We start from the raw sequence: 24,781 nt of genomic DNA, 5'->3' as shown, positions 1-24,781 counted from the left end.
AGAACACAGTACAAATTATTGATTAAAAATAAAATCTGTTCATCTTCCTTTTGATTTAGAAAGCAGATCTGGATGTACTTTTCATGGGCAAAAAATTGCAAAATAATCACACGTTTTCTAATGACCTCCATGTTTGATGGTATTTCTCGTTTCAAAACGTGAATGCACCCACCTCATATTTACGAGTTCACAACTGGTAATTACCACCTTCCCACTTGGTTATGAACGCAGCATATGTCAATAATCCAACAGAAAATCAAAATGTTTAAATGGAAAGTGACTGAACTATTCAATGTCTATTTCCACTAAACCAGTGTGGATGCTCAAATTTGAGGAGAAAACAGGTCTGAAATTGTAAAGCACTGCTGATGTAAAAAATGGCTTTTTAAAATACATTTGATTGATTGATTTATTGAAATACCTTTTAGTAAACAATAGTAGGTTCTCTCCAAACAATGGGTCTGCAGTCCTAATGCTGCATTCATAACCAAGTGGGAAGGTGGTATTTACCACATACGACTGTGAAAAATCTACTTGAACGCCCCTCCAACTGGTAATTACTAGTGGGAAACTCATCTATCATCCCTGAGTTCCGACTTCTCCCACGTGCTGAACTCTGACATCACCTACATTATTTCTGAAAAGCAATATATTAATATGTTTTTTTAACACTAACATTTGTTTACAAGCATGATAGCTGTACTTTTAGTTTATGGTTGACACAGCTTGTTGGCAATTAGCCAATCAACGTTTCTCAACACGTGAATGCATCCAACAGGTAATTACCACCTTCCTACTTGGTTATGAACACAGCGTAATTCAAGATGGCGCCTGTGGTTTGGACACGCCTCTAACCACACCCATACCTGCAACCTTAAAGGGCTACTGCTTCATAGGCAATTATGCAACCTTAAAGGGCTACTGCTTCATAGGCAATTATCAACGCAATACAGTTTGTTAACATATTTTTGGCCAAGTATACACATTAACAGATTGTTTTCAGAGTTCCACATTTCATAAATGTTTCAGTTTTCTTTTAGGGGAAATGTTATATTTTATTTCACTTTATGCTTTTCATGGTAACATGTGTTACAGCTGATTGTGTACACACACACACACACACACACACTGTAGCTGTCTTCCCTCTAGTTATGGCACATAGGACCCTTGTAATATCAGTAGGAAATCAATATGGGGAGAATCTGGAGGGTGGAGGAGAGGAACAGAAGAAGGAAGAAGGAGAGGAAGAAAGGAGAAGAAGAAGTCATGGAAGAATGTCTTCCCTCTCTGTGTAACACTTTATCTCTCCGCAGCACTGACCGTCTATATGATTGGAGTTAAGCCGCTACTCTTATCAATGCGGTGCTACATCCCAGCCTTTCTGCATTGGCAGAACATGAAACACTGTTGTGTGGAAGAGAACCATACATACATTGACGCACCGAGCGGCACTATCTACTCCAAACACCATGCCTGGTCCATATATATTTATAAAGCAGTACAAGGTGAGATTTAAAGGTAGGGTAGCTTGTCCCAGGGGCACGCACACACACACACACAGAGATCTGCATCAGTAATCCCCCTAAGTGACGGCTGCAGGTTAAGTGTCAATTTGTATGCATTTCCCTCCGCCTTATGCTTCCTCTTCCCGCCACACTCGTCAATGGCAACCATACTTTATTGCAGCTGACAGGGGCCTCATCCCTTTAGCCTTTAATCCAGATTTACATTCAGCACATCCACTTTGTATCCCAACAAAGGAATTAACGTCCCCCCCAATGCAAATAACGTTAACATCCACTTTAATGTGCCCTGGGAGGCATAGGGAGACTAGTCCTTTTAGTTGTTGTGGCATTAGCTACATGGGTAAGACCAATAGACAGTCTAAAGGCATTAGCTACATGGGTAAGACACATGGACAGTCTAAAGGCATTAGCTACATGGGTAAGACCCATGGACAGTCTAATGGCATTAGCTACATGGGTAAGACCCATGGACAGTCTAAAGGCATTAGCTACATGGGTAAGACCCATGGACAGTCTAAAGGCATTAGCTACATGGGTAAGACCCATGGACAGTCTAAAGGCATTAGCTACATGGGTAAGACCAATAGACAGTCTAAAGGCATTAGCTACATGGGTAAGACCAATAGACAGTCTAAAGGCATTAGCTACATGGGTAAGACCAATAGACAGTCTAAAGGCATTAGCTACATGGGTAAGACCCATAGACAGTCTAATGGCATTAGCTACATGGGTAAGACCCATGGACAGTCTAATGGCATTAGCTACATGGGTAAGACCCATGGACAGTCTAAAGGCATTAGCTACATGGGTAAGACCCATGGACAGTCTAAAGGCATTAGCTACATGGGTAAGACCAATAGACAGTCTAATGGCATTAGCTACATGGGTAAGACCCATGGACAGTCTAAAGGCATTAGCTACATGGGTAAGACCCATGGACAGTCTAAAGGCATTAGCTACATGGGTAAGACCCATGGACAGTCTAAAGGCATTAGCTACATGGGTAAGACCAATAGACAGTCTAAAGGCATTAGCTACATGGGTACATGTCCCGTGTAGCTCAGTTGGTAGAGCACGGCGTTCGCAACGCCAGGGTTGTGGGTTCGATTCCCACGGGGGGCCAGTATGAAAATGTATGCACTCACTAACTGTAAGTCGCTCTGGATAAGAGCGTCTGCTAAATGACTAAAATGTCAATGTAAGACCCATAGACAGCCTGAAGCCATTAACTACATGGGTAAGACGCATAGACAGCCTGAAGGCATTAACTACATGGGTAAGAGCCATAGACAGCCTGAAGGCATTAACTACATGGGTAAGACCCATAGACAGCCTGAAGGCATTAACTACATGGGTAAGACCCATAGACAGTCTGAAGGCATTAACTACATGGGTAAGACCCATAGACAGTCTGAAGATGCCGATCACTGTGTGGAGTCTGTAGACTATAGAGGCTTTAACAAATGCATGGATGGTGCATGAATAATTCTGAGTCCCCTTCCGTATAACAGCATGCCCAGGATATGCAGGGGGTTTGCTGAATCAATATCCATGAGGAGTTTGTCCCCACGCTTTCAAGAAACACTGCCGTTGGCCCACCATCCGCCATCGCCAATTTAAGTTAATGAGCTATTTAGCCCATGCTGTTAGAGCTGGCGCTGAATAAAGCCTGCTGGTCTGTGGATGACTGTTAAAACATACAGCGCATTAAAACACTCCTGTGGTGGGTGAGCCTCGGTCATGGGTACATAGAGAGAGAGGGGGGAGAGTGTTAGAGGGAGAAGGCCTGAGTAGAACAAAGCTATGCATTTATAATGCTAATTATTTATAAATGTCTGAAATGTTAATGACGGGATTAAAACTCTTGAGATTCGCCATCTCGTTGTCCCATCCTCAGTGCAAACTCTAAGCCCGTACTATCATCCCCAGCCCCAGTCACATCCCCAGCCCCATCCCCAGCCCCTTCCCAAGCCCCAGCCCCATCCCCATCCCCTGCCCCAGCCCCCAGCCCCATCCCCATCCCCATCCCCAGCCCCATCCCCAGCCCCATCCACAGCCCCATCCCCATCCCCCAGCCCCATCCCCAGCCTCATTCCCAGCCCTAGCACCATCCACAGCTCCAGCCCCAGCCCGATCCACAGCCTCAGCCCCATCCCCAGCCCCATCTCACAGCCCCATCCCCAGCCCCATCCCCATCCCCATCCCCATCCCCATCCCCAGCCCCAGCCCCATCCCCAGTCACATCCCCAGCCCCATCCCCAGTCACATCCACATCCCCATCCCCAGCCCCAGCCCCGGCCCCAGTCACATCCCCAGCCCCATCCCCAGTCACATCCACATCCCCATCCCCATCCCCAGCCCCAGCCCCAGTCACATCTGGGAATGGCGCCGGAGGAGATGGCTGTGGTTTTACGGCCCCCTAACCAACTGTGCTATTATGTGTGTTTTTTCGTGTTATTTGTAATTTATTCTGTACATAATGTTTCTGCCACCGTCTCTTATGACCAAAAAGAGAGTTTTCATCTTAATTTTTCGTAGCTGTCTATTTACCACCACAAACCGATGCTGGCACTAAGACTGCACTCAATGGGCTGTATAAGGCCATAAGCAAACAGGAAAATGCTCATCCAGAGGCAGTGCTCCTAGTGGCCGGAGACTTTAATGCAGGGAAACTTAAATCCATTCTACCTCATTTCTACCAGCATGTTAAATGTGCAACCAGAGGAAAAAAAACTCTAGACCACCTTTACTCAACACACAAAGACGCGTACAAAGCTCTCCCTCACCCTCCATTTGGCAAATCTGACCATAATTCTATCCTCCTGATTCCTGCTTATAAGCAAAAACTAAAGCAGGAAGCACCAGTGACTCGGTTAATAAGGAAGGGGTCAGATGACGCAGATGCTAAGCTACAGGACTGTTTTGCAGGCACAGACTGGAATATGTTCCGGGATTCATCCGATGGCATTGAGGAGTACACCACATCAGTCACTGGCTTCATCAATAAGTGCATCGATGACGTCGTCCCCACAGTGACCATACGTAAATACCCCAACCAGAAGCCATGGATTACAGGCAACATCCGCACTGAGCTAAAGAGTAGAGCTGCCGCTTTCAAGGAGCGGGACTCTAACCCGGACGCTTATAAGAAATCCCGCTATGCCCTCTGACGAACCATCAAACAGGCAAAGAGTCAATACAGGACTAAGATTGAATCGTACTACACCGCTCTGACGCTCGTCGGATGTGGCAGGGCTTGAAAACTATTACAGACTACAAAGGGAAGCACAGCTGCAAGCTACCTAGTGATACGAGCCTACCAGACGAGCTAAATCACTTCTATGCTCGCTTCGAGGCAAGCAACACTGAAGCATGCATGAGAGCATCAGCTGTTCCGGATGACTATGTGAACACACTCTCCATAGCCAATATGTGTAAGACTTTTAAGCAGGTCAACATTCACAAGGCCGCATGGCCAGACGGATTACCAGGAAGCATACTCCGAGCATGCACTGACCAACTGGCAAGTGTCTTCACTGACATTTTCAACATGTCCCTGACTGAGTCTGTAATACCAACATGTTTCAAGCAGACTACCATAGTCCCTGTGCCCAAGAACACTAAGATAACCTGCCTAAATGACTACTGACCCGTTGCGCTCACGTCTGTAGCCATGAAGTGCTTTGAAAGGCTGGTCATAGCTCACATCAACACCATTATCCCAGAAACCCTAGACCCACTCCTATTTGCACACCGCCCCAACAGATCCACAGATGATGCAATCTCTATTGCACTTCACACTGCCCTTTCCCACCTGGACAAGAGGAACACCTACTTGAGAATGCTATTCATTGACTACAGCTCAGCGTTCAACACCATAGCGCCCTCAAAGCTCATCTCTAAGCTAAGGACCCTGGGACTAAACACCTCCCTCTGCAACTGGATCCTGGACTTCCTGACGGGCCGCCCCCAGGTGGTAAGGGTAGGTAACAACACATCTTCCAAGCTGATCCTCAACACGGAGGCCCCTCAGGGGTGCGTGCTCAGTCCCCTACTGTACTCCCTGTTCATCCATGACTGCATGGCCAGGCACGACTCCAACACCATCATTAAGTTTGCCGATGACACAACAGTGGTAGGCCTGATCACCGACAACGATGAGACAGCCTATAGGGAGGAGGTCAGAGACCTGGCCGTGTGGTGCCAGGATAACAACCTCCCTCAGCGTGATCAAGACAAAGGAGATGCTTATGGAATACAGGAAAAAAATGAGGACTGAGCACGCCCCCATTCTCATCGACGGGGCTGTAGTGGAACAGGTTGTGTGCTTCAAGTTCCTTGGTGTCCACATCACCAACAAACTATCATGGTCCAAACACACCAAGACAGTCGTGAAGAGGGCCCGACAAAGCCTATTCCCAGCCTCAGCCCCATCCCCAGCCCCATCCCCAGCCCCATCCTCATCCCCTTTAATGTATTCAGAGTGATGGTTCCCCCCTGGGCAGTACTCCTCCTCTATAGAGCCAGGCCGGGGCCCCTAATGGTGTTAGGCCCAGGACAGATCAATACAGGTCTGGCAGAGTGCCCAGCCTCCCAACTGCTCCCTGGCCAGAGGACCTGGGGTTAGACCTCTGTAATGGAGCAAAGAGAGGGAGAGAACATGAGGGTCAGTGTATTGTTAAGGTAGAGAGAACATGAGGATCAGTGTATTGTTAAGGTAGAGAGGAACATGAGGGTCAGTGTATTGTTAAGGTAGAGAGGAACATGAGGGTCAGTGTATTGTTAAGGTAGAGAGGAACATGAGGGTCAGTGTATTGTTAAGGTAGAGATGAACATGAGGGTCAGTGTATTGTTAAGGTAGAGAGGAACATGAGGGTCAGTGTATTGTTAAGGTAGAGAGAACATGAGGGTCAGTGTATTGTTAAGGTAGAGAGAACATGAGGGTCAGTGTATTGTTAAGGTAGAGAGGAACATGAGGGTCAGTGTATAGATAAATACATGTAATATGTTTATTCTGCCTCAGCATGCACAATATGGATATTCCTTACTTACACTATATGTCTGTCTGTCTGGCCGTCTTTCCATCTGTCTGTCCGGGGCGGCAGGTAGCTTAGTGGTTAAGAGCGTTGTGCCAGTAACCGAAAGGTCGCTGGTTCTAATCCCCGAGCCGACTAGGTGAAAAATCTGTCGATGTGCCCTTGAGCAAGGCACTTAACTATAATTGCTCCTGTAAGTCGCTCTGGAGAAGAGCGTCTGCTAAATGACTAAAATGTAATGTAAATGTCTGCCGCTGAAACACACCTACAGACCAGGCTAATGCTTTCACCATTGCAAGACTGGAAACCACTGATTTCTGTCTGACGGTAGTACATGTACATCCCACCACCAGGGATGATCAGACAGTCATTGATGAAGAGTCCCTGCACGACTATGGCAACAGGAGTTGAATTATTGATACCTCGCTGCTGTGTTCTCCCTAACGCAAGGCTTTGGCTGTGTCCCAAATCGCACCCTATTCGCTTTATAGTGCCCATAGGACTCTGGTCAAACGTAGTGCACTATAAAGGGAATAGGGTGCCATTTGGGACGTTGCCTTAGTGATCCTCAATCTTCCCATCCTAGCAGAGAAACAGGATGAAACATGGAGGAGTGCTCACAGCCGTTTGTCATGATACCCCACTGGTCACAGGGCTATATGATTGGTTACCTGCCTAGCAGTGGGAGCAATGGGAATGGTCCTTTTAATGAGGTGATTGTGTGTGTGTGTGTGTGTGTGTGTGTGTGTGTGTTTGTGTGTGTGTGTATGTGTGCGTTTGTGCATGCCAAAGGCTCATGTATGACCCACTGTCAGTAAGCTCCCACTGAGTACTGTCTTTATAACATTACAGACTGACCACTGAGATACTGTCAGTGAGCTGCCTCCCACTGAGTACTGTCTTTATAACATTACAGACTGACCACTGAGATACTGTCAGTGAGCTGCCTCCCACTGAGTACTGTCTTTATAACATTACAGACTGACCACTGAGATACTGTCAGTGAGCTGCCTCCCACTGAGTACTGTCTTTATAACATTACAGACTGACCACTGAGATACTGTCAGTGAGCTGTCTCCCACTGAGTACTGTCTTTATAACATTACAGACTGACCACTGAGATACTGTCAGTGAGCTGCCTCCCACTGAGTACTGTCTTTATAACATTACAGACTGACCACTGAGATACTGTCAGTGAGCTGTCTCCCACTGAGTACTGTCTTTATAACATTACAGACTGACCACTGAGATACTGTCAGTGAGCTGTCTCCCACTGACTACTGTCTTTATAACATTACAGACTGACCACTGAGATACTGTCAGTGAGCTGTCTCCCACTGAGTACTGTCTTTATAACATTACAGACTGACCACTGAGATACTGTCAGTGAGCTGTCTCCCACTGAGTACTGTCTTTATGACATTACAGACTGACCACGGAGATACTGTCAGTGACCACTGATCTCCAGCCAAATATGAAGTCTGATAACAAGCCAGTGGCTATGATTTGCCTCCACTGAGACGATGACATAGACGGCTGTTTACACTGACCCATAGACTGCTGTTAACACTGACCCATAGACTGCTGTTAACACTGACCCATAGACTACTGTTAACACTGACCCATAGACTGCTGTTAACACTGACCCATAGACTGCTGTTAACAGGGATCACAGGGATCATGATGTCTAACACTGACCCATAGACTGCTGTTAACAGGGATCACAGGGATCATGATGTCTAACCTATAGACCGCTGTTAACACTGACCAATAGATTGCTGTTAACACTAACCCAAAGACTACTGTTAACACTAACCCATAGACTGCTGTTAACACTGACCCATAGACTGCTATTAACAGGGATCATGATGTCTAACACTGACCCTTAGACTGCTGTTAACACTGACCTATAGACCGCTGTTAACACTGACCCATAGACTTCTGTTAACACTGACCCATAGACTACTGTTAACACTGACCCATAGACTGCTATTAACACTGACGCATAGATTGCTGTTCACCCTGACCCATAGACTAATGTTAACAGGGATCACATGGATCATGATGTCTGATACTGACCCATAGACTGCTGTTAACACTGACCCATAGACTGCTGTTAACACTGACCCATAGACTGCTGTTAACACTGACCCATAGACTGCTGTTAACACTGACCCATAGACTACTGTTAACACTGACCGATAGACTGCTGTTAACACTGACCCACAGACTGCTGTTAACACTGACCCATAGGCTGCTGTTAACAGGGATCATGATGTCTAACACTGACCCATAGACTTCTGTAAACAGGGATCATGATGTCTAACACTGACCAATAGACTGCTGTTAACAGGGATCACATGGATCATGATGTCTAACACTGACCCATAGACTGGTGTTAACAGGGATTACATGGAATATGATGTCGAACACTGACCCATAGACTGCTGTTTTTTAGGGATTACATGGAATATGATGTCTAACACTGACCCATAGACTGCTGTTAACAGGGATCACATGGCTCATGATGTCTAACACTGACCCATAGACTGCTGTTAACAGGGATCACAGGGATCATGATGTCTAACACTGACCCATAGACTGCTGTTAACATCACAGATCATGATGTCTAACCTATAGACCCTACTTGCTGTTAACACTAACCCAAAGACTACTGTTAACACTAACCCATAGACTGCTGTTAACACTGACCCATAGACTGCAGTATGAAAATGTATGCAATCACTTACTGTAAGTCGCTCTGGATAAGAGCGTCTGCTAAATGACTAAAATGTAAATGTAACACTGACCCATAGACTGCTGTTAACAGGGATCACATGGATCATGATGTCTAACACTGACCCATATACTGCTGTTAACAGGGATCACATGGATCATGATGTCTAACACTGACCCATAGACTGCTGTTAACAGGGATCACATGGATCATGATGTCTAACACTGACCCATAGACTGCTGTTAACAGGGATCACAGAGATCATGATGTCTAACACTGACCCATACACTGCTGTTAACACTGACCCATAGACTGCTGTTAACACTGACCCTTAGACTGCTGTTAACACTGACCCATAGACTGCTGTTAACACTGACCCATAGACTGCTGTTAACATTGACCGATAGACTGCTGTTAACACTGACCCATAGACCGCTGTTAATACTGACCCATTGACATCTGTTAACACTGACCCATAGACATCTGTTAACACTGACCTCATAGACTGCTGTTAACACTGACCCATAGACTGCTGTTAACACTGACCCATAGACTGCTGTTAACACTGACCCATAGAATGCTGTTAACACTGACCCATAGACTACTGTTAACACTGACCCATAGACTGCTGTTAACACTGACCCATAGACTGCTGTTAACACTGACCCATAGACTGCTGTTAACACTGACCCATAGACTACTGTTAACACTGACCCATAGACTGCTGTTAACACTGACCCATAGACTGCTGTTAACATTGACCGATAGACTGCTGTTAACACTGACCCATAGACTGCTGTTAACACTGACCCATAGACTGCTGTTAACACTGACCCATAGACTGCTGTTAACACTGACCCATAGACTACTGTTAACACTGACCCATAGAGTGCTGTTAACACTGACCCATAGACTGCTGTTAAAACTGACCCATAAACTGCTGTTAACACTGACCCATAGACTACTGTTAACACTGACCCATAGACTGCTGTTAATACTGACCCATTGACATCTGTTAACACTGACCCATAGACACTGTTAACACTGACCCATAGACTGCTGTTAACACTGACCCATAGACTGCTGTTAACACTGACCCATAGACTGCTGTTAACACTGACCCATAGACTACTGTTAACACTGAGCCATAGACTGCTGTTAACACTGAACCATAGACTGCTGTTAACACTGACCCATAGACTGCTGTTAACACTGAGCCATAGACTACTGTTAACACTGACCCATAGACTGCTGTTAACACTGACCCATAGACTGCTGTTAACATTGACCGATAGACTGCTGTTAACACTGACCCATAGACTGCTGTTAACACTGACCCATAGACTGCTGTTAACACTGACCCATAGACTGCTGTTAACACTGACCCATAGACTACTGTTAACACTGACCGATAGACTGCTGTTAACACTGACCCACAGACTGCTGTTAACACTGACCCATAGGCTGCTGTTAACAGGGATCATGATGTCTAACACTGACCCATAGACTTCTGTAAACAGGGATCATGATGTCTAACACTGACCCATAGACTGCTGTTAACAGAGATCACATGGATCATGATGTCTAACACTGACCCATAGACTGGTGTTAACAGGGATTACATGGAATATGATGTCGAACACTGATCCATAGACTGCTGTTTTTTAGGGATTACATGGAATATGATGTCTAACACTGACCCATAGACTGCTGTTAACAGGGATCACATGGCTCATGATGTCTAACACTGACCCATAGACTGCTGTTAACAGGGATCACAGGGATCATGATGTCTAACACTGACCCATAAAAGGTGTTAACAGGGATCACAGGGATCATGATGTCTAACCTATAGACCGCTGTTAACACTGACCAATAGATTGCTGTTAACACTAACCCAAAGACTACTGTTAACACTAACCCATAGACTGCTGTTAACACTGACCCATAGACTGCAGTATGAAAATGTATGCAATCACTTACTGTAAGTCGCTCTGGATAAGAGCGTCTGCTAAATGACTAAAATGTAAATGTAACACTGACCCATAGACTGCTGTTAACAGGGGTCAGATGGATCATGATGTCTAACACTGACCCATATACTGCTGTTAACAGGGATCACATGGATCATGATGTCTAACACTGACCCATAGACTGCTGTTAACAAAGATCACATGGATCATGATGTCTAACACTGACCCATATACTGCTGTTAACAGGGATCACAGAGATCATGATGTCTAACACTGACCCATAGACTGCTGTTAACACTGACCCATAGACTGCTGTTAACACTGACCCTTAGACTGCTGTTAACACTGACCCATAGACTGCTGTTAACACTGACCCATAGACTGCTGTTAATACTGACCCATTGACATCTGTTAACACTGATCCATAGACATCTGTTAACACTGACCAATAGATTGCTGTTAACACTAACCCAAAGACTACTGTTAACACTAACCCATAGACTGCTGTTAACACTGACCCATAGACTGCAGTATGAAAATGTATGCAATCACTTACTGTAAGTCGCTCTGGATAAGAGCGTCTGCTAAATGACTAAAATGTAAATGTAACACTGACCCATAGACTGCTGTTAACAGGGATCACATGGATCATGATGTCTAACACTGACCCATATACTGCTGTTAACAGGGATCACATGGATCATGATGTCTAACACTGACCCATAGACTGCTGTTAACACTGACCCATAGACTGCTGTTAACACTGACCCTTAGACTGCTGTTAACACTGACCCATAGACTGCTGTTAACACTGACCCATAGACTGCTGTTAACATTGACCGATAGACTGCTGTTAACACTGACCCATAGACCGCTGTTAATACTGACCCATTGACATCTGTTAACACTGACCCATAGACATCTGTTAACACTGACCTCATAGACTGCTGTTAACACTGACCCATAGACTGCTGTTAACACTGACCCATAGACTGCTGTTAACACTGACCCATAGAATGCTGTTAACACTGACCCATAGACTACTGTTAACACTGACCCATAGACTGCTGTTAACACTGACCCATAGACTGCTGTTAACACTGACCCATAGACTGCTGTTAACACTGACCCATAGACTACTGTTAACACTGACCCATAGACTGCTGTTAACACTGACCCATAGACTGCTGTTAACATTGACCGATAGACTGCTGTTAACACTGACCCATAGACTGCTGTTAACACTGACCCATAGACTCCTTTTAACACTGACCCATAGACTGCTGTTAACACTGACCCATAGACTACTGTTAACACTGACCCATAGAGTGCTGTTAACACTGACCCAAAGACTGCTGTTAAAACTGACCCATAAACTGCTGTTAACACTGACCCATAGACTACTGTTAACACTGACCCATAGACTGCTGTTAATACTGACCAATTGACATCTGTTAACACTGACCCATAGACACTGTTAACACTGACCCATAGACTGCTGTTAACACTGACCCATAGACTGCTGTTAACACTGACCCATAGACTGCTGTTAACACTGACCCATAGACTACTGTTAACACTGAGCCATAGACTGCTGTTAACACTGACCCATAGACTGCTGTTAACACTGACCCATAGACTGCTGTTAACACTGAGCCATAGACTACTGTTAACACTGACCCATAGACTGCTGTTAACACTGACCCATAGACTGCTGTTAACATTGACCGATAGACTGCTGTTAACACTGACCCATAGACTGCTGTTAACACTGACCCATAGACTGCTGTTAACACTGACCCATAGACTGCTGTTAACACTGACCCATAGACTACTGTTAACACTGACCGATAGACTGCTGTTAACACTGACCCATAGACTGCTGTTAACACTGACCCATAGACTGCTGTTAACACTGACCCATAGACTGCTGTTAACACTGACCCATAGACTATTGTTACCACTGACCGATAGACTGCTGTTAACACTGACCCACAGACTGCTGTTAACACTGACCCATAGGCTGCTGTTAACAGGGATCATGATGTCTAACACTGACCCATAGACTTCTGTAAACAGGGATCATGATGTCTAACACTGACCCATAGACTGCTGTTAACAGGGATGACATGGATCATGATGTCTAACACTGACCCATAGACTGCTGTTTTTTAGGGATTACATGGAATATGATGTCTAACACTGACCCATAGACTGCTGTTAACAGGGATCACATGGCTCATGATGTCTAACACTGACCCATAGACTGTTGTTAACAGGGATCACAGGGATCATGATGTCTAACACTGACCCATAGACTGCTGTTAACAGGGATCACAGGGATCATGATGTCTAACCTATAGACCGCTGTTAACACTGACCAATAGATTGCTGTTAACACTAACCCAAAGACTACTGTTAACACTAACCCATAGACTGCTGTTAACACTGACCCATAGACTGCAGTATGAAAATGTATGCAATCACTTACTGTAAGTCGCTCTGGATAAGAGCGTCTGCTAAATGACTAAAATGTAAATGTAACACTGACCCATAGACTGCTGTTAACAGGGGTCACATGGATCATGATGTCTAACACTGACCCATAGACTGCTGTTAACAGGGATCACAGAGATCATGATGTCTAACACTGACCCATAGACTGCTGTTAACACTGACCCATAGACAGCTGTTAACACTGACCCTTAGACTGCTGTTAACACTGACCCATAGACTGCTGTTAACACTGACCCATAGACTGCTGTTAACATTGACCGATAGACTGCTGTTAACACTGACCCATATACTACTGTTAACACTGACCCATAGACTGCTGTTAATACTGACCCATTGACATCTGTTAACACTGACCCATAGACATCTGTTAACACTGACCTCATAGACTGCTGTTAACACTGACCCATAGACTGCTGTTAACACTGACCCATAGACTGCTGTTAACACTGACCCATAGACTGCTGTTAACACTGACCCATATACTACTGTTAACACTGACCCATAGACTGCTGTTAACACTGACCCATAGACTGCTGTTAACACTGACCCATAGACTGCTGTTAACACTGAACCATAGACTGCTGTTAACACTGACCCATAGACTGCTAATAACACTGACCCATAGACTACTGTTAACACTGACCCATAGAGTGCTGTTAACACTGACCCATAGACTGCTGTTAAAACTGACCCATAAACTGCTGTTAACACTTACCCATAGACTACTGTTAACACTGACCCATAGACTGCTGTTAATACTGACCCATTGACATCTGTTAACACTGACCCATAGACTGCTGTTAACACTGACCCATAGACTGCTGTTAACACTGACCCATAGACTGCTGTTAACACTGACCCATAGACTGCTGTTAACACTGACCCATAGACTACTGTTAACACTGAGCCATAGACTGCTGTTAACACTGACCCATAGACTGCTGTTAACACTGACCTATAGACTGCTGTTAACACTGACCCATAGACTACTGTTAACACTGACCCATAGACTGCTGTTAACACTGACCCATAGACTGCTGTTAACACTGACCCATAGACTGCTGTTAAAACTGATCCATAAACTGCTGTTAACACTGACCCATAGACTACTGTTAACACTGACCCATAGACTGCTGTTAATACTGACCCATTGACATCTGTTAACACTGACCCATAGACATCTGTTAACACTGACCTCATAGACTGCTGTTAACACTGACCCATAGACTGCTGTTAACACTGACCCATAGACTGCTGTTAACACTGACCCATAGACTGCTGTTAACACTGACCCATATACTACTGTTAACACTGACCCATAGACTGCTGTTAACACTGACCCATAGACTGCTGTTAACACTGACCCATAGACTGCTGTTAACACTGACCCATAGACTACTGTTAACACTGACCCATAGACTGCTGTTAACACTGACCCATAGACTGCTGTGAACATTGACCGATAGACTGCTGTTAACACTGACCCATAGACTGCTGTTAACACTGAACCATAGACTGCTGTTAACACTGACCCATAGACTGCTGTTAACACTGACCCATAGACTACTGTTAACACTGACCCATAGACTGCTGTTAAAACTGACCCATAAACTGCTGTTAACACTTACCCATAGACTACTGTTAACACTGACCCATAGACTGCTGTTAATACTGACCCATTGACATCTGTTAACACTGACCCATAGATTGCTGTTAACACTGACCCATAGACTGCTGTTAACACTGACCCATAGACTGCTGTTAACACTGACCCATAGACTGCTGTTAACACTGACCCATAGACTACTGTTAACACTGAGCCATAGACTGCTGTTAACACTGACCCATAGACTGCTGTTAACACTGACCCATAGACTGCTGTTAACACTGACCCATAGACTACTGTTAACACTGACCCATAGACTGCTGTTAACACTGACCCATAGACTACTGTTAACACTGACCCATAGACTGCTGTTAATACTGACCCATTGACATCTGTTAACACTGACCCATAGACATCTGTTAACACTGACCTCATAGACTGCTGTTAACACTGACCCATAGACTGCTGTTAACACTGACCCATATACTGCTGTTAACAATGACCCATAGACTGCTGTTAACACTGACCCATAGACTGCTGTTAAAACTGACCCATAAACTGCTGTTAACACTGACCCATAGACTACTGTTAACACTGACCCATAGACTGCTGTTAATACTGACCCATTGACATCTGTTAACACTGACCCATAGACATCTGTTAACACTGACCTCATAGACTGCTGTTAACACTGACCCATAGACTGCTGTTAACACTGACCCATAGACTGCTGTTAACACTGACCCATAGACTGCTGTTAACACTGACCCATATACTACTGTTAACACTGACCCATAGACTGCTGTTAACACTGACCCATAGACTGCTGTTAACACTGACCCATAGACTGCTGTTAACACTGACCCATAGACTACTGTTAACACTGACCCATAGACTGCTGTTAATACTGACCCATAGACTGCTGTTAACATTGACCGATAGACTGCTGTTAACACTGACCCATAGACTGCTGTTAACACTGAACCATAGACTGCTGTTAACACTGACCCATAGACTGCTGTTAACACTGACCCATAGACTACTGTTAACACTGACCCATAGACTGCTGTTAAAACTGACCCATAAACTGCTGTTAAAACTTACCCATAGACTACTGTTAACACTGACCCATAGACTGCTGTTAATACTGACCCATTGACATCTGTTAACACTGACCCATAGATTGCTGTTAACACTGACCCATAGACTGCTGTTAACACTGACCCATAGACTGCTGTTAACACTGACCCATAGACTGCTGTTAACACTGACCCATAGACTACTGTTAACACTGAGCCATAGACTGCTGTTAACACCGATCCATAGACTGCTGTTAACACTGACCCATAGACTGCTGTTAACACTGACCCATAGACTACTGTTAACACTGACCCATAGACTGCTGTTAACACTGACCAATAGACTGCTGTTAACACTGACCCATAGACTGCTGTTAACACTGACCCATAGACTGCTGTTAACACTGACCCATAGACAACTGTTAACACTGACCCTTAGACTGCTGTTAACACTGACCTATAGACCGCTGTTAACACTGACACATAGACTTCTGTTAACACTGACCCATATACTACTGTTAACATTGACCCATAGACTGCTGTTAACACTGACCCATAGATTGCTGTTCACCCTGACCCATAGACTATTGTTAACAGGTATCACATGGATCATGATGTCTGACACTGACCTATAGACTGCTGTTAACACTGACCCATAGACTGCTGTTAACACTGACCCATAGATTGCTGTTCACCCTGACCCATAGACTATTGTTAACAGGGATCACAGGGATCATGATGTCTAACACTGACCCATAGACTGCTGTTAATAGGGATCATGATATATAACAATGACCCATAGACTGCTGTTAACAGGGATCACATGGATCATGATGTCTGACACTGACCTATAGACTGCTGTTAACACTGACCCATAGACTGCTGTTAACACTGACCCATAGACTGCTGTTAACACTGACCCATAGACTGCTGTTAACGCTGACCCATAGATTGCTGTTAACAGGGATCATGATGTCCAACACTGACCCATAGACTGCTGTTAACAGGGATCATGATGTCTAACACTGACCCTTAGACTGCTGTTAACAGGGATCACATGGATCATGATGTCTAACACTGACCCATAGACTGCTGTTAACAGGGATCACAGGGATCATGATGTCTAACACTGACCCATAGACTGCTGTTAACAGGGATCACATGGATCATGATGTCTAACACTGACCCATAGACTGCTGTTAACAGGGATCACAGGGATCATGATGTCTAACACTGACCCATAGACTGCTGTTAACAGGGATCACATGGATCATGATGTCTAACACTGACCCATAGACTGTTGTTAACACTGACACATAGGCTGCTGTTAACACTGACCCATAGACTGCTGTTAACACTGACCCATAGACTACTGTTAATACTGACCCATAGACTGCTGTTTACACTGACCCATAGACTGCTGTTAACACTGACCCTTAGACTACTGTTAACACTGACCCATAGACTGCTGTTAACACTGACCCATAGACTGTTGTTAACACAGACCCATAGATTGCTGTTCACCCTGACCCATAGACTACTGTTAACAGGGATCACATGGATCATGATGTCTGACACTGACCTATAGACTGCTGTTAACACTGACCCATAGACTACTGTTAACACTGACCCATAGACTGCTGTTAACACTGACCCATAGACTGCTGTTAACACTGACCCATAGATTGCTGTTAACAGGGATCATGATGTCCAACACTGACCCATAGACTGCTGTTAACAGGGATCATGATGTCTAACACTGACCCATAGACTGCTGTTAACAGGGATCACATGGATCATGATGTCTATCACTGACCCATAGACTGCTGTTTACAGGGATCACAGGGATCATGATGTCTAACACTGACCCATAGACTGCTGTTAATAGGGATCATGATATATAACACTGACCCATAGACTGCTGTTAACAGGGATCACATGGATCATGATGTCTGACACTGACCTATAGACTGCTGTTAACACTGACCCATAGACTGCTGTTAACACTGACCCATAGACTGCTGTTAACACTGACCCATAGACTGCTGTTAACACTGACCCATAGATTGCTGTTAACAGGGATCATGATGTCCAACACTGACCCATAGACTTCTTTTAACAGGGATCATGATGTCTAACACTGACCCTTAGACTGCTGTTAACAGGGATCACATGGATCATGATGTCTAACACTGACCCATAGACTGCTGTTAACAGGGATCACAGGGATCATGATGTCTAACACTGACCCATAGACTGCTGTTAACAGGGATCACATGGATCATGATGTCTAACACTGACCCATAGTCTGCTGTTAACAGGGATCACAGGGATCATGATGTCTAACACTGACCCATAGACTGCTGTTAACAGGGATCACATGGATCATGATGTCTAACACTGACCCATAGTCTGCTGTTAACAGGGATCACAGGGATCATGATGTCTAACACTGACCCATAGACTGCTGTTAACAGGGATCACATGGATCATGATGTCTAACACTGACCCATAGACTGCTGTTAACACTGACACATAGACTGCTGTTGACACTGACCCACAGACTGCTGTTAACACTGACCCATAGACTACTGTTAATACTGACCCATAGACTGCTGTTTACACTGACCCATAGACTGCTGTTAACACTGACCCTTAGACTACTGTTAACACTGACCCATAGACTGCTGTTAACACTGACCCATAGACTGTTGTTAACACAGACCCATAGATTGCTGTTCACCCTGACCCATAGACTACTGTTAACAGGGATCACATGGATCATGATGTCTGACACTGACCTATAGACTGCTGTTAACACTGACCCATAGACTGCTGTTAACACTGACCCATAGACTGCTGTTAACACTGACCCATAGACTGCTGTTAACACTGACCCATAGATTGCTGTTAACAGGGATCATGATGTCCAACACTGACCCATAGACTGCTGTTAACAGGGATCATGATGTCTAACACTGACCCATAGACTGCTGTTAACAGGGATCACATGGATCATGATGTCTATCACTGACCCATAGACTGCTGTTAACAGGGATCACAGGGATCATGATGTCTAACACTGACCCATAGACTGCTGTTAACAGGGATCATGATATCTAACACTGTGACCTACATGCTGGGTGGGTAATGCTGCTTGCTTGTTAGTCTTGATGCATATCTTGAACTCACAAATAGAGGGATGCACACACACACATGCATTCACGCGCACACCCACACACAAAATCTCTTCCATACACACATGCATACACACTCTCCTCCCCAACAAACACACACTTTCACTCCCTTTCTCCTGTATCCCATGTGGACTGTTGCATCACCAGCGAGAGCCCCTGTTGTTTTGCTGTGAAACAGACCCCTGGGGCCGTGTTTGTCTTCAACAGACTGGCTCTGGCTCGTATGGACGACAGACTGCCGTCTAGCCAGCCTGCCTCTCCACAGGTGATCTAGTGTTGTTTATTTGATACCAGTAGGACATAGAGACAACACACACACACACACACACACACACACACACACACACACACACACACACACACACACACACACAATGGGCTTTCTCTGACTGGGCAGATCATAGAATCAATGTTGTTTGCTTCCTTGTTTGTAACTGCCTGCAGAGAGTAAAACAGCAAATTATATCTCTAGCTTTGAGTGGCCAATAGGAATCAGGTCAGATGTCAGATCAACAGGGGAACTCTGTGGTTTGCTATGGTGACACTGTAGGCTGTGTGGCATCAACAACCTGAATTGGACAGACAATTCAGTCATAAATATCAACATTTTATCTAAACATTGAGACCAAACAACACCAGTTATCTCATCCCTTCCATTCCTCCATGCCTTATCGAAGCAGATGAAAGCTTATTACAATTCCATCCCTATGAAACCACTATGACATTGCTTGTTGAATATCCCCACCACTCATACTGTGGTGGGACCGCTAGACAGTGTAGGGTGAAGTTGTCCCTAGACACTGATCTTGGGTCAGTTTTGCATTTCCCCCACTAATGATTGAGGTTAGGATTGGAGGAGGGCAAGCTGATCCTAGCTCTGTACCTAGGGGAAACTTCACCCCGGAGCTAAATAGAAAGAGGGTTGATCATATTACAAGAGCATCTGATCCTTATCAGGAAAGTCATCACAGCACTGCACCGTCTGGCCAAATACCAACAACCATCCACCTATATGAAAGTGTGAGGCCGATGTCTGACTGTGAAGGAGCGATGGCTATCGGGTTGTTGTGAATGCTATCTGTGTGTGTGTGTGTGTGTGTGTGTGTGTGTGTGTGTGTGTGTGTGTGTGTGTGTGTGTGTGTGTATGTGTGTCACCTCTGCCTTAGACACAGATAGACAGGTAAACACAGACAGCTGTCTCTCATCTCCTCTCGGCCGCGCGGCACGACGGTGGGGTTACAACATCTCTCATGTCTGTTAGATGTTTACATCCCTGGCCACGACGGTGGGGTGGTAACATCTCTCATGTCTGTTAGATGTTTACATCCCTGGCCACGACGGTGGGGTTACAACATCTCTCATGTCTGTTAGATGTTTACATCCCTGGCCACGACGGTGGAGTTACAACATCTCTCATGTCTGTTAGATGTTTACATCCCTGGCCACGACGGTGGGGTTACAACATATCTCATGTCTGTTAGATGTTTACATCCCTGGCCACGACGGTGGAGTTACAACATCTCTCATGTCTGTTAGATGTTTACATCCCTGGCCACGCGGTGGGGGTTACAACATCTCTCATGTCTGTTAGATGTTTACATCCCTGGCCACGACGGTGGGGTGGTAACATCTCTCATGTCTGTTAGATGTTTACATCCCTGGCCACGACGGTGGAGTTATAACATCTCTCATGTCTGTTAGATGTTTACATCCCTGGCCCACGACGGTGGGGGTTACAACATCTCTCATGTCTGTTAGATGTTTACATCCCTGGCCACGACGGTGGAGTTATAACATCTCTCATGTCTGTTAGATGTTTACATCCCTGGCCACGACGGTGGGGTTACAACATCTCTCATGTCTGTTAGATGTTTACATCCCTGGCCACGATGGTGGGGTTACAACATCTCTCATGTCTGTTAGATGTTTACATCCCTGGCCACAACGGTGGAGTTATAACATCTCTCATGTCTGTTAGATGTTCACATCCCTGGCCACGACGGTGGAGTTATAACATCTCTCATGTCTGTTAGATGTTTACATCCCTGGCCACGATGGTGGGGTTACAACATCTCTCATGTCTGTTAGATGTTTACATCCCTGGCCACGACGGTGGGGTGGTAACATCTCTCATGTCTGTTAGATGTTTACATCCCTGGCCACGACGGTGGAGTTACAACATCTCTCATGTCTGTTAGATGTTTACATCCCTGGCCATGACGGTGGGGTTACAACATCTCTCATGTCTGTTAGATGTTTACATCCCTGGCCACGACGGTGGGGTGGTAACATCTCTCATGTCTGTTAGATGTTTACATCCCTGGCCACGACAGTGGGGTTACAACATCTCTCATGTCTGTTAGATGTTTACATCCCTGGCCACGACGGTGGAGTTATAACATCTCTCATGTCTGTTAGATGTTTACATCCCTGGCCACAACGGTGGGGTTACAACATCTCTCATGTCTGTTAGATGTTTACATCCCTGGCCACGACGGTGGAGTTACAACATCTCTCATGTCTGTTAGATGTTTACATCCCTGGCCACGATGGTGGGGTTACAACATCTCTCATGTCTGTTAGATGTTTACATCCCTGGCCACGACGGTGGAGTTACAACATCTCTCATGTCTGTTAGATGTTTACATCCCTGGCCACGACGGTGGGGTTACAACATCTCTCATGTCTGTTAGATGTTTACATCCCTGGCCACGACGGTGGGGTGGTAACATCTCTCATGTCTGTTAGATGTTTACATCCCTGGCCACGACGGTGGAGTTATAACATCTCTCACGTCTGTTAGATGTTTACATCCCTGGCCACGACGGTGGGGTGGTAACATCTCTCATGTCTGTTAGATGTTTACATCCCTGGCCACGACGGTGGGGTTACAACATCTCTCATGTCTGTTAGATGTTTACATCCCTGGCCACGACGGTGGGGTTACAACATCTCTCATGTCTGTTAGATGTTTACATCCCTGGCCACGACGGTGGGGTGGTAACATCTCTCATGTCTGTTAGATGCTTACATCCCTTGGCCACGGCGGTGGGGTTACAACATCTCTCATGTCTGTTAGATGTTTACATCCCTGGCCACGATGGTGGGGTGGTAACATCTCTCATGTCTGTTAGATGTTTACATCCCTGGCCACGACGGTGGGGTGGTAACATCTCTCATGTCTGTTAGATGTTTACATCCCTGGCCACGACGGTGGAGTTATAACATCTCTCATGTCTGTTAGATGTTTACATCCCTGGCCACGACGGTGGAGTTATAACATCTCTCATGTCTGTTAGATGTTTACATCCCTGGCCACGACGGTGGGGTGGTAACATCTCTCATGTCTGTTAGATGTTTACATCCCTGGCCACGACGGTGGGGTTACAACATCTCTCATGTCTGTTAGATGTTTACATCCCTGGCCACGACGGTGGAGTTATAACATCTCTCATGTCTGTTAGATGTTTACATCCCTGGCCACGACGGTGGGGTGGTAACATCTCTCATGTCTGTTAGATGTTTACATCCCTGGCCACGACGGTGGGGTGGTAACATCTCTCATGTTTGTTTACTTCCAGCCAGGACTAAGGCCCCAGATTGCATTCTGACAAGCTCCCGTCATCTCACTCCATCCCCAGGACACTGCTGAGAGGAGAGATGAGACCACCGGCTGGCTTCTTATTAAACAGAGGGAGAGATGAAGAGGGGGAAAAGAGGGGGGGTAGGAGGAGTGTGTGTGTGTGTGTGTGTGTGTGTGTGTGTGTGTGTGTGTGTGTGTGTGTGTGTGTGTGTGTGTGTGTGTGTGTGTGTGTGTGTGTGTGTGTGTGTGTGTGTGTGTGTGTGTGTAAGTGCTACCATCCATGTGTGTGTGTGTGTGTGTGTGCGTCTGCGAGCAGGTGTGTGTGTTGACGGCGGTTGGATTGAAAATGGGACATGACCAGACTTCCAGCATCATCCGACGGAGTGTAAGACGGATGGGAGAAACTGGGATCGTCGTGGTAACCACGTGTAAAACATGAGCAGATCAGACGAATGAGACTCAGCATATGAAAAGATGCTGGTGAATAAATTGAGAGCGCTCACAAGAGTGAAATCTATGTATGAACCACCCTGGAAATGGAAGAGGATCAAGGTAGTGTACAGGTGGGAATGGAAGGGGATCAACAAAGAAAGTTATTATTTTATTGTAATAGTATATATTCTCTATTTGCTTTGCAGGGATGCTCCACTCCACTCTCTCAAAGCAGTAATCATACCCATGTGTTATGGAGTTGACAGAACTCAACTTACATCATGCACACATGCCCACCCATGGGCAACTATGCCAGCTGGGCCAGAGACTGTCTGAAATACACCACATCATCAATTAGAGCTCCTGGGCCAGTGAGAGGCGCACACACACACACACACACACACACACACACACACACACACACACACACACACACACACACACACACACACGACACACAGAGACACAGTGTAAAGTAACTAAGTACTTTACTATTGATATTTTTGACAACTTTTACTTTTACTTCACTACATTCTAAAATACTATAATGTACTTTTTACTCCATACATTTTCCCTGACAACCAAAAGTACTTGTTATATTTTGAATGCTTAGCAGGACAGGAAAATTGTCCAATTTAAACACTTATCAAGAGAACATCCCTGGTCATCCCTACTGCTTCTGATCTGGTGGACTCACTAAACACAAAGGCTTTGGTTGTTTATTTTTATAACTAAACTAGGCAAGTCAGTTAAGAACAAATTCTTATTTACAATGACGGCCTACCCCGGCCAAACCCGGACGATGCTTGGCTAATTGTGCGCCACCCTATAGGACTCCCAATCACAGCCAGTCTGTAGTGACACCTCTAGCACTGAGATGCAGTGCCATAGGCCGCTGCGCCACTCAGGAGATAATGATGTAAATTATGTCTGAGTGTTGGAGTGTGCCTCAGGCTACCGTAAATGTAAAAAATATAAGAAAGAAAATTGTGCCGTCTGGTTTGCTTAATTTAAGGAATTTGAAATGATTTCTACTTTTACTTTCGATACTTAAGTATATTTTAGCAAGTACATTTACTTTTGATATTTAAAACC

General features: G+C 45.2%; 1 non-coding gene across 1 annotated transcript; it reads left to right on the top strand.

Annotated features, from left to right (window-relative positions):
• The first annotated feature begins 2,574 nt into the window (after window positions 1-2,574).
• trnaa-cgc lies at window positions 2,575-2,648 on the top strand. The gene has a single exon. It is a non-coding gene; the product is annotated as a tRNA-Ala (tRNA).
• The last annotated feature ends 22,133 nt before the right edge of the window (window positions 2,649-24,781 follow it).

Source organism: Coregonus clupeaformis, chromosome 23, assembly GCF_020615455.1.
Source record: "Coregonus clupeaformis isolate EN_2021a chromosome 23, ASM2061545v1, whole genome shotgun sequence".
In the NCBI taxonomy this organism is placed as follows: Eukaryota; Metazoa; Chordata; class Actinopteri; order Salmoniformes; family Salmonidae; genus Coregonus; species Coregonus clupeaformis.
This window is presented reverse-complemented; position numbering and strand designations above follow the sequence as displayed.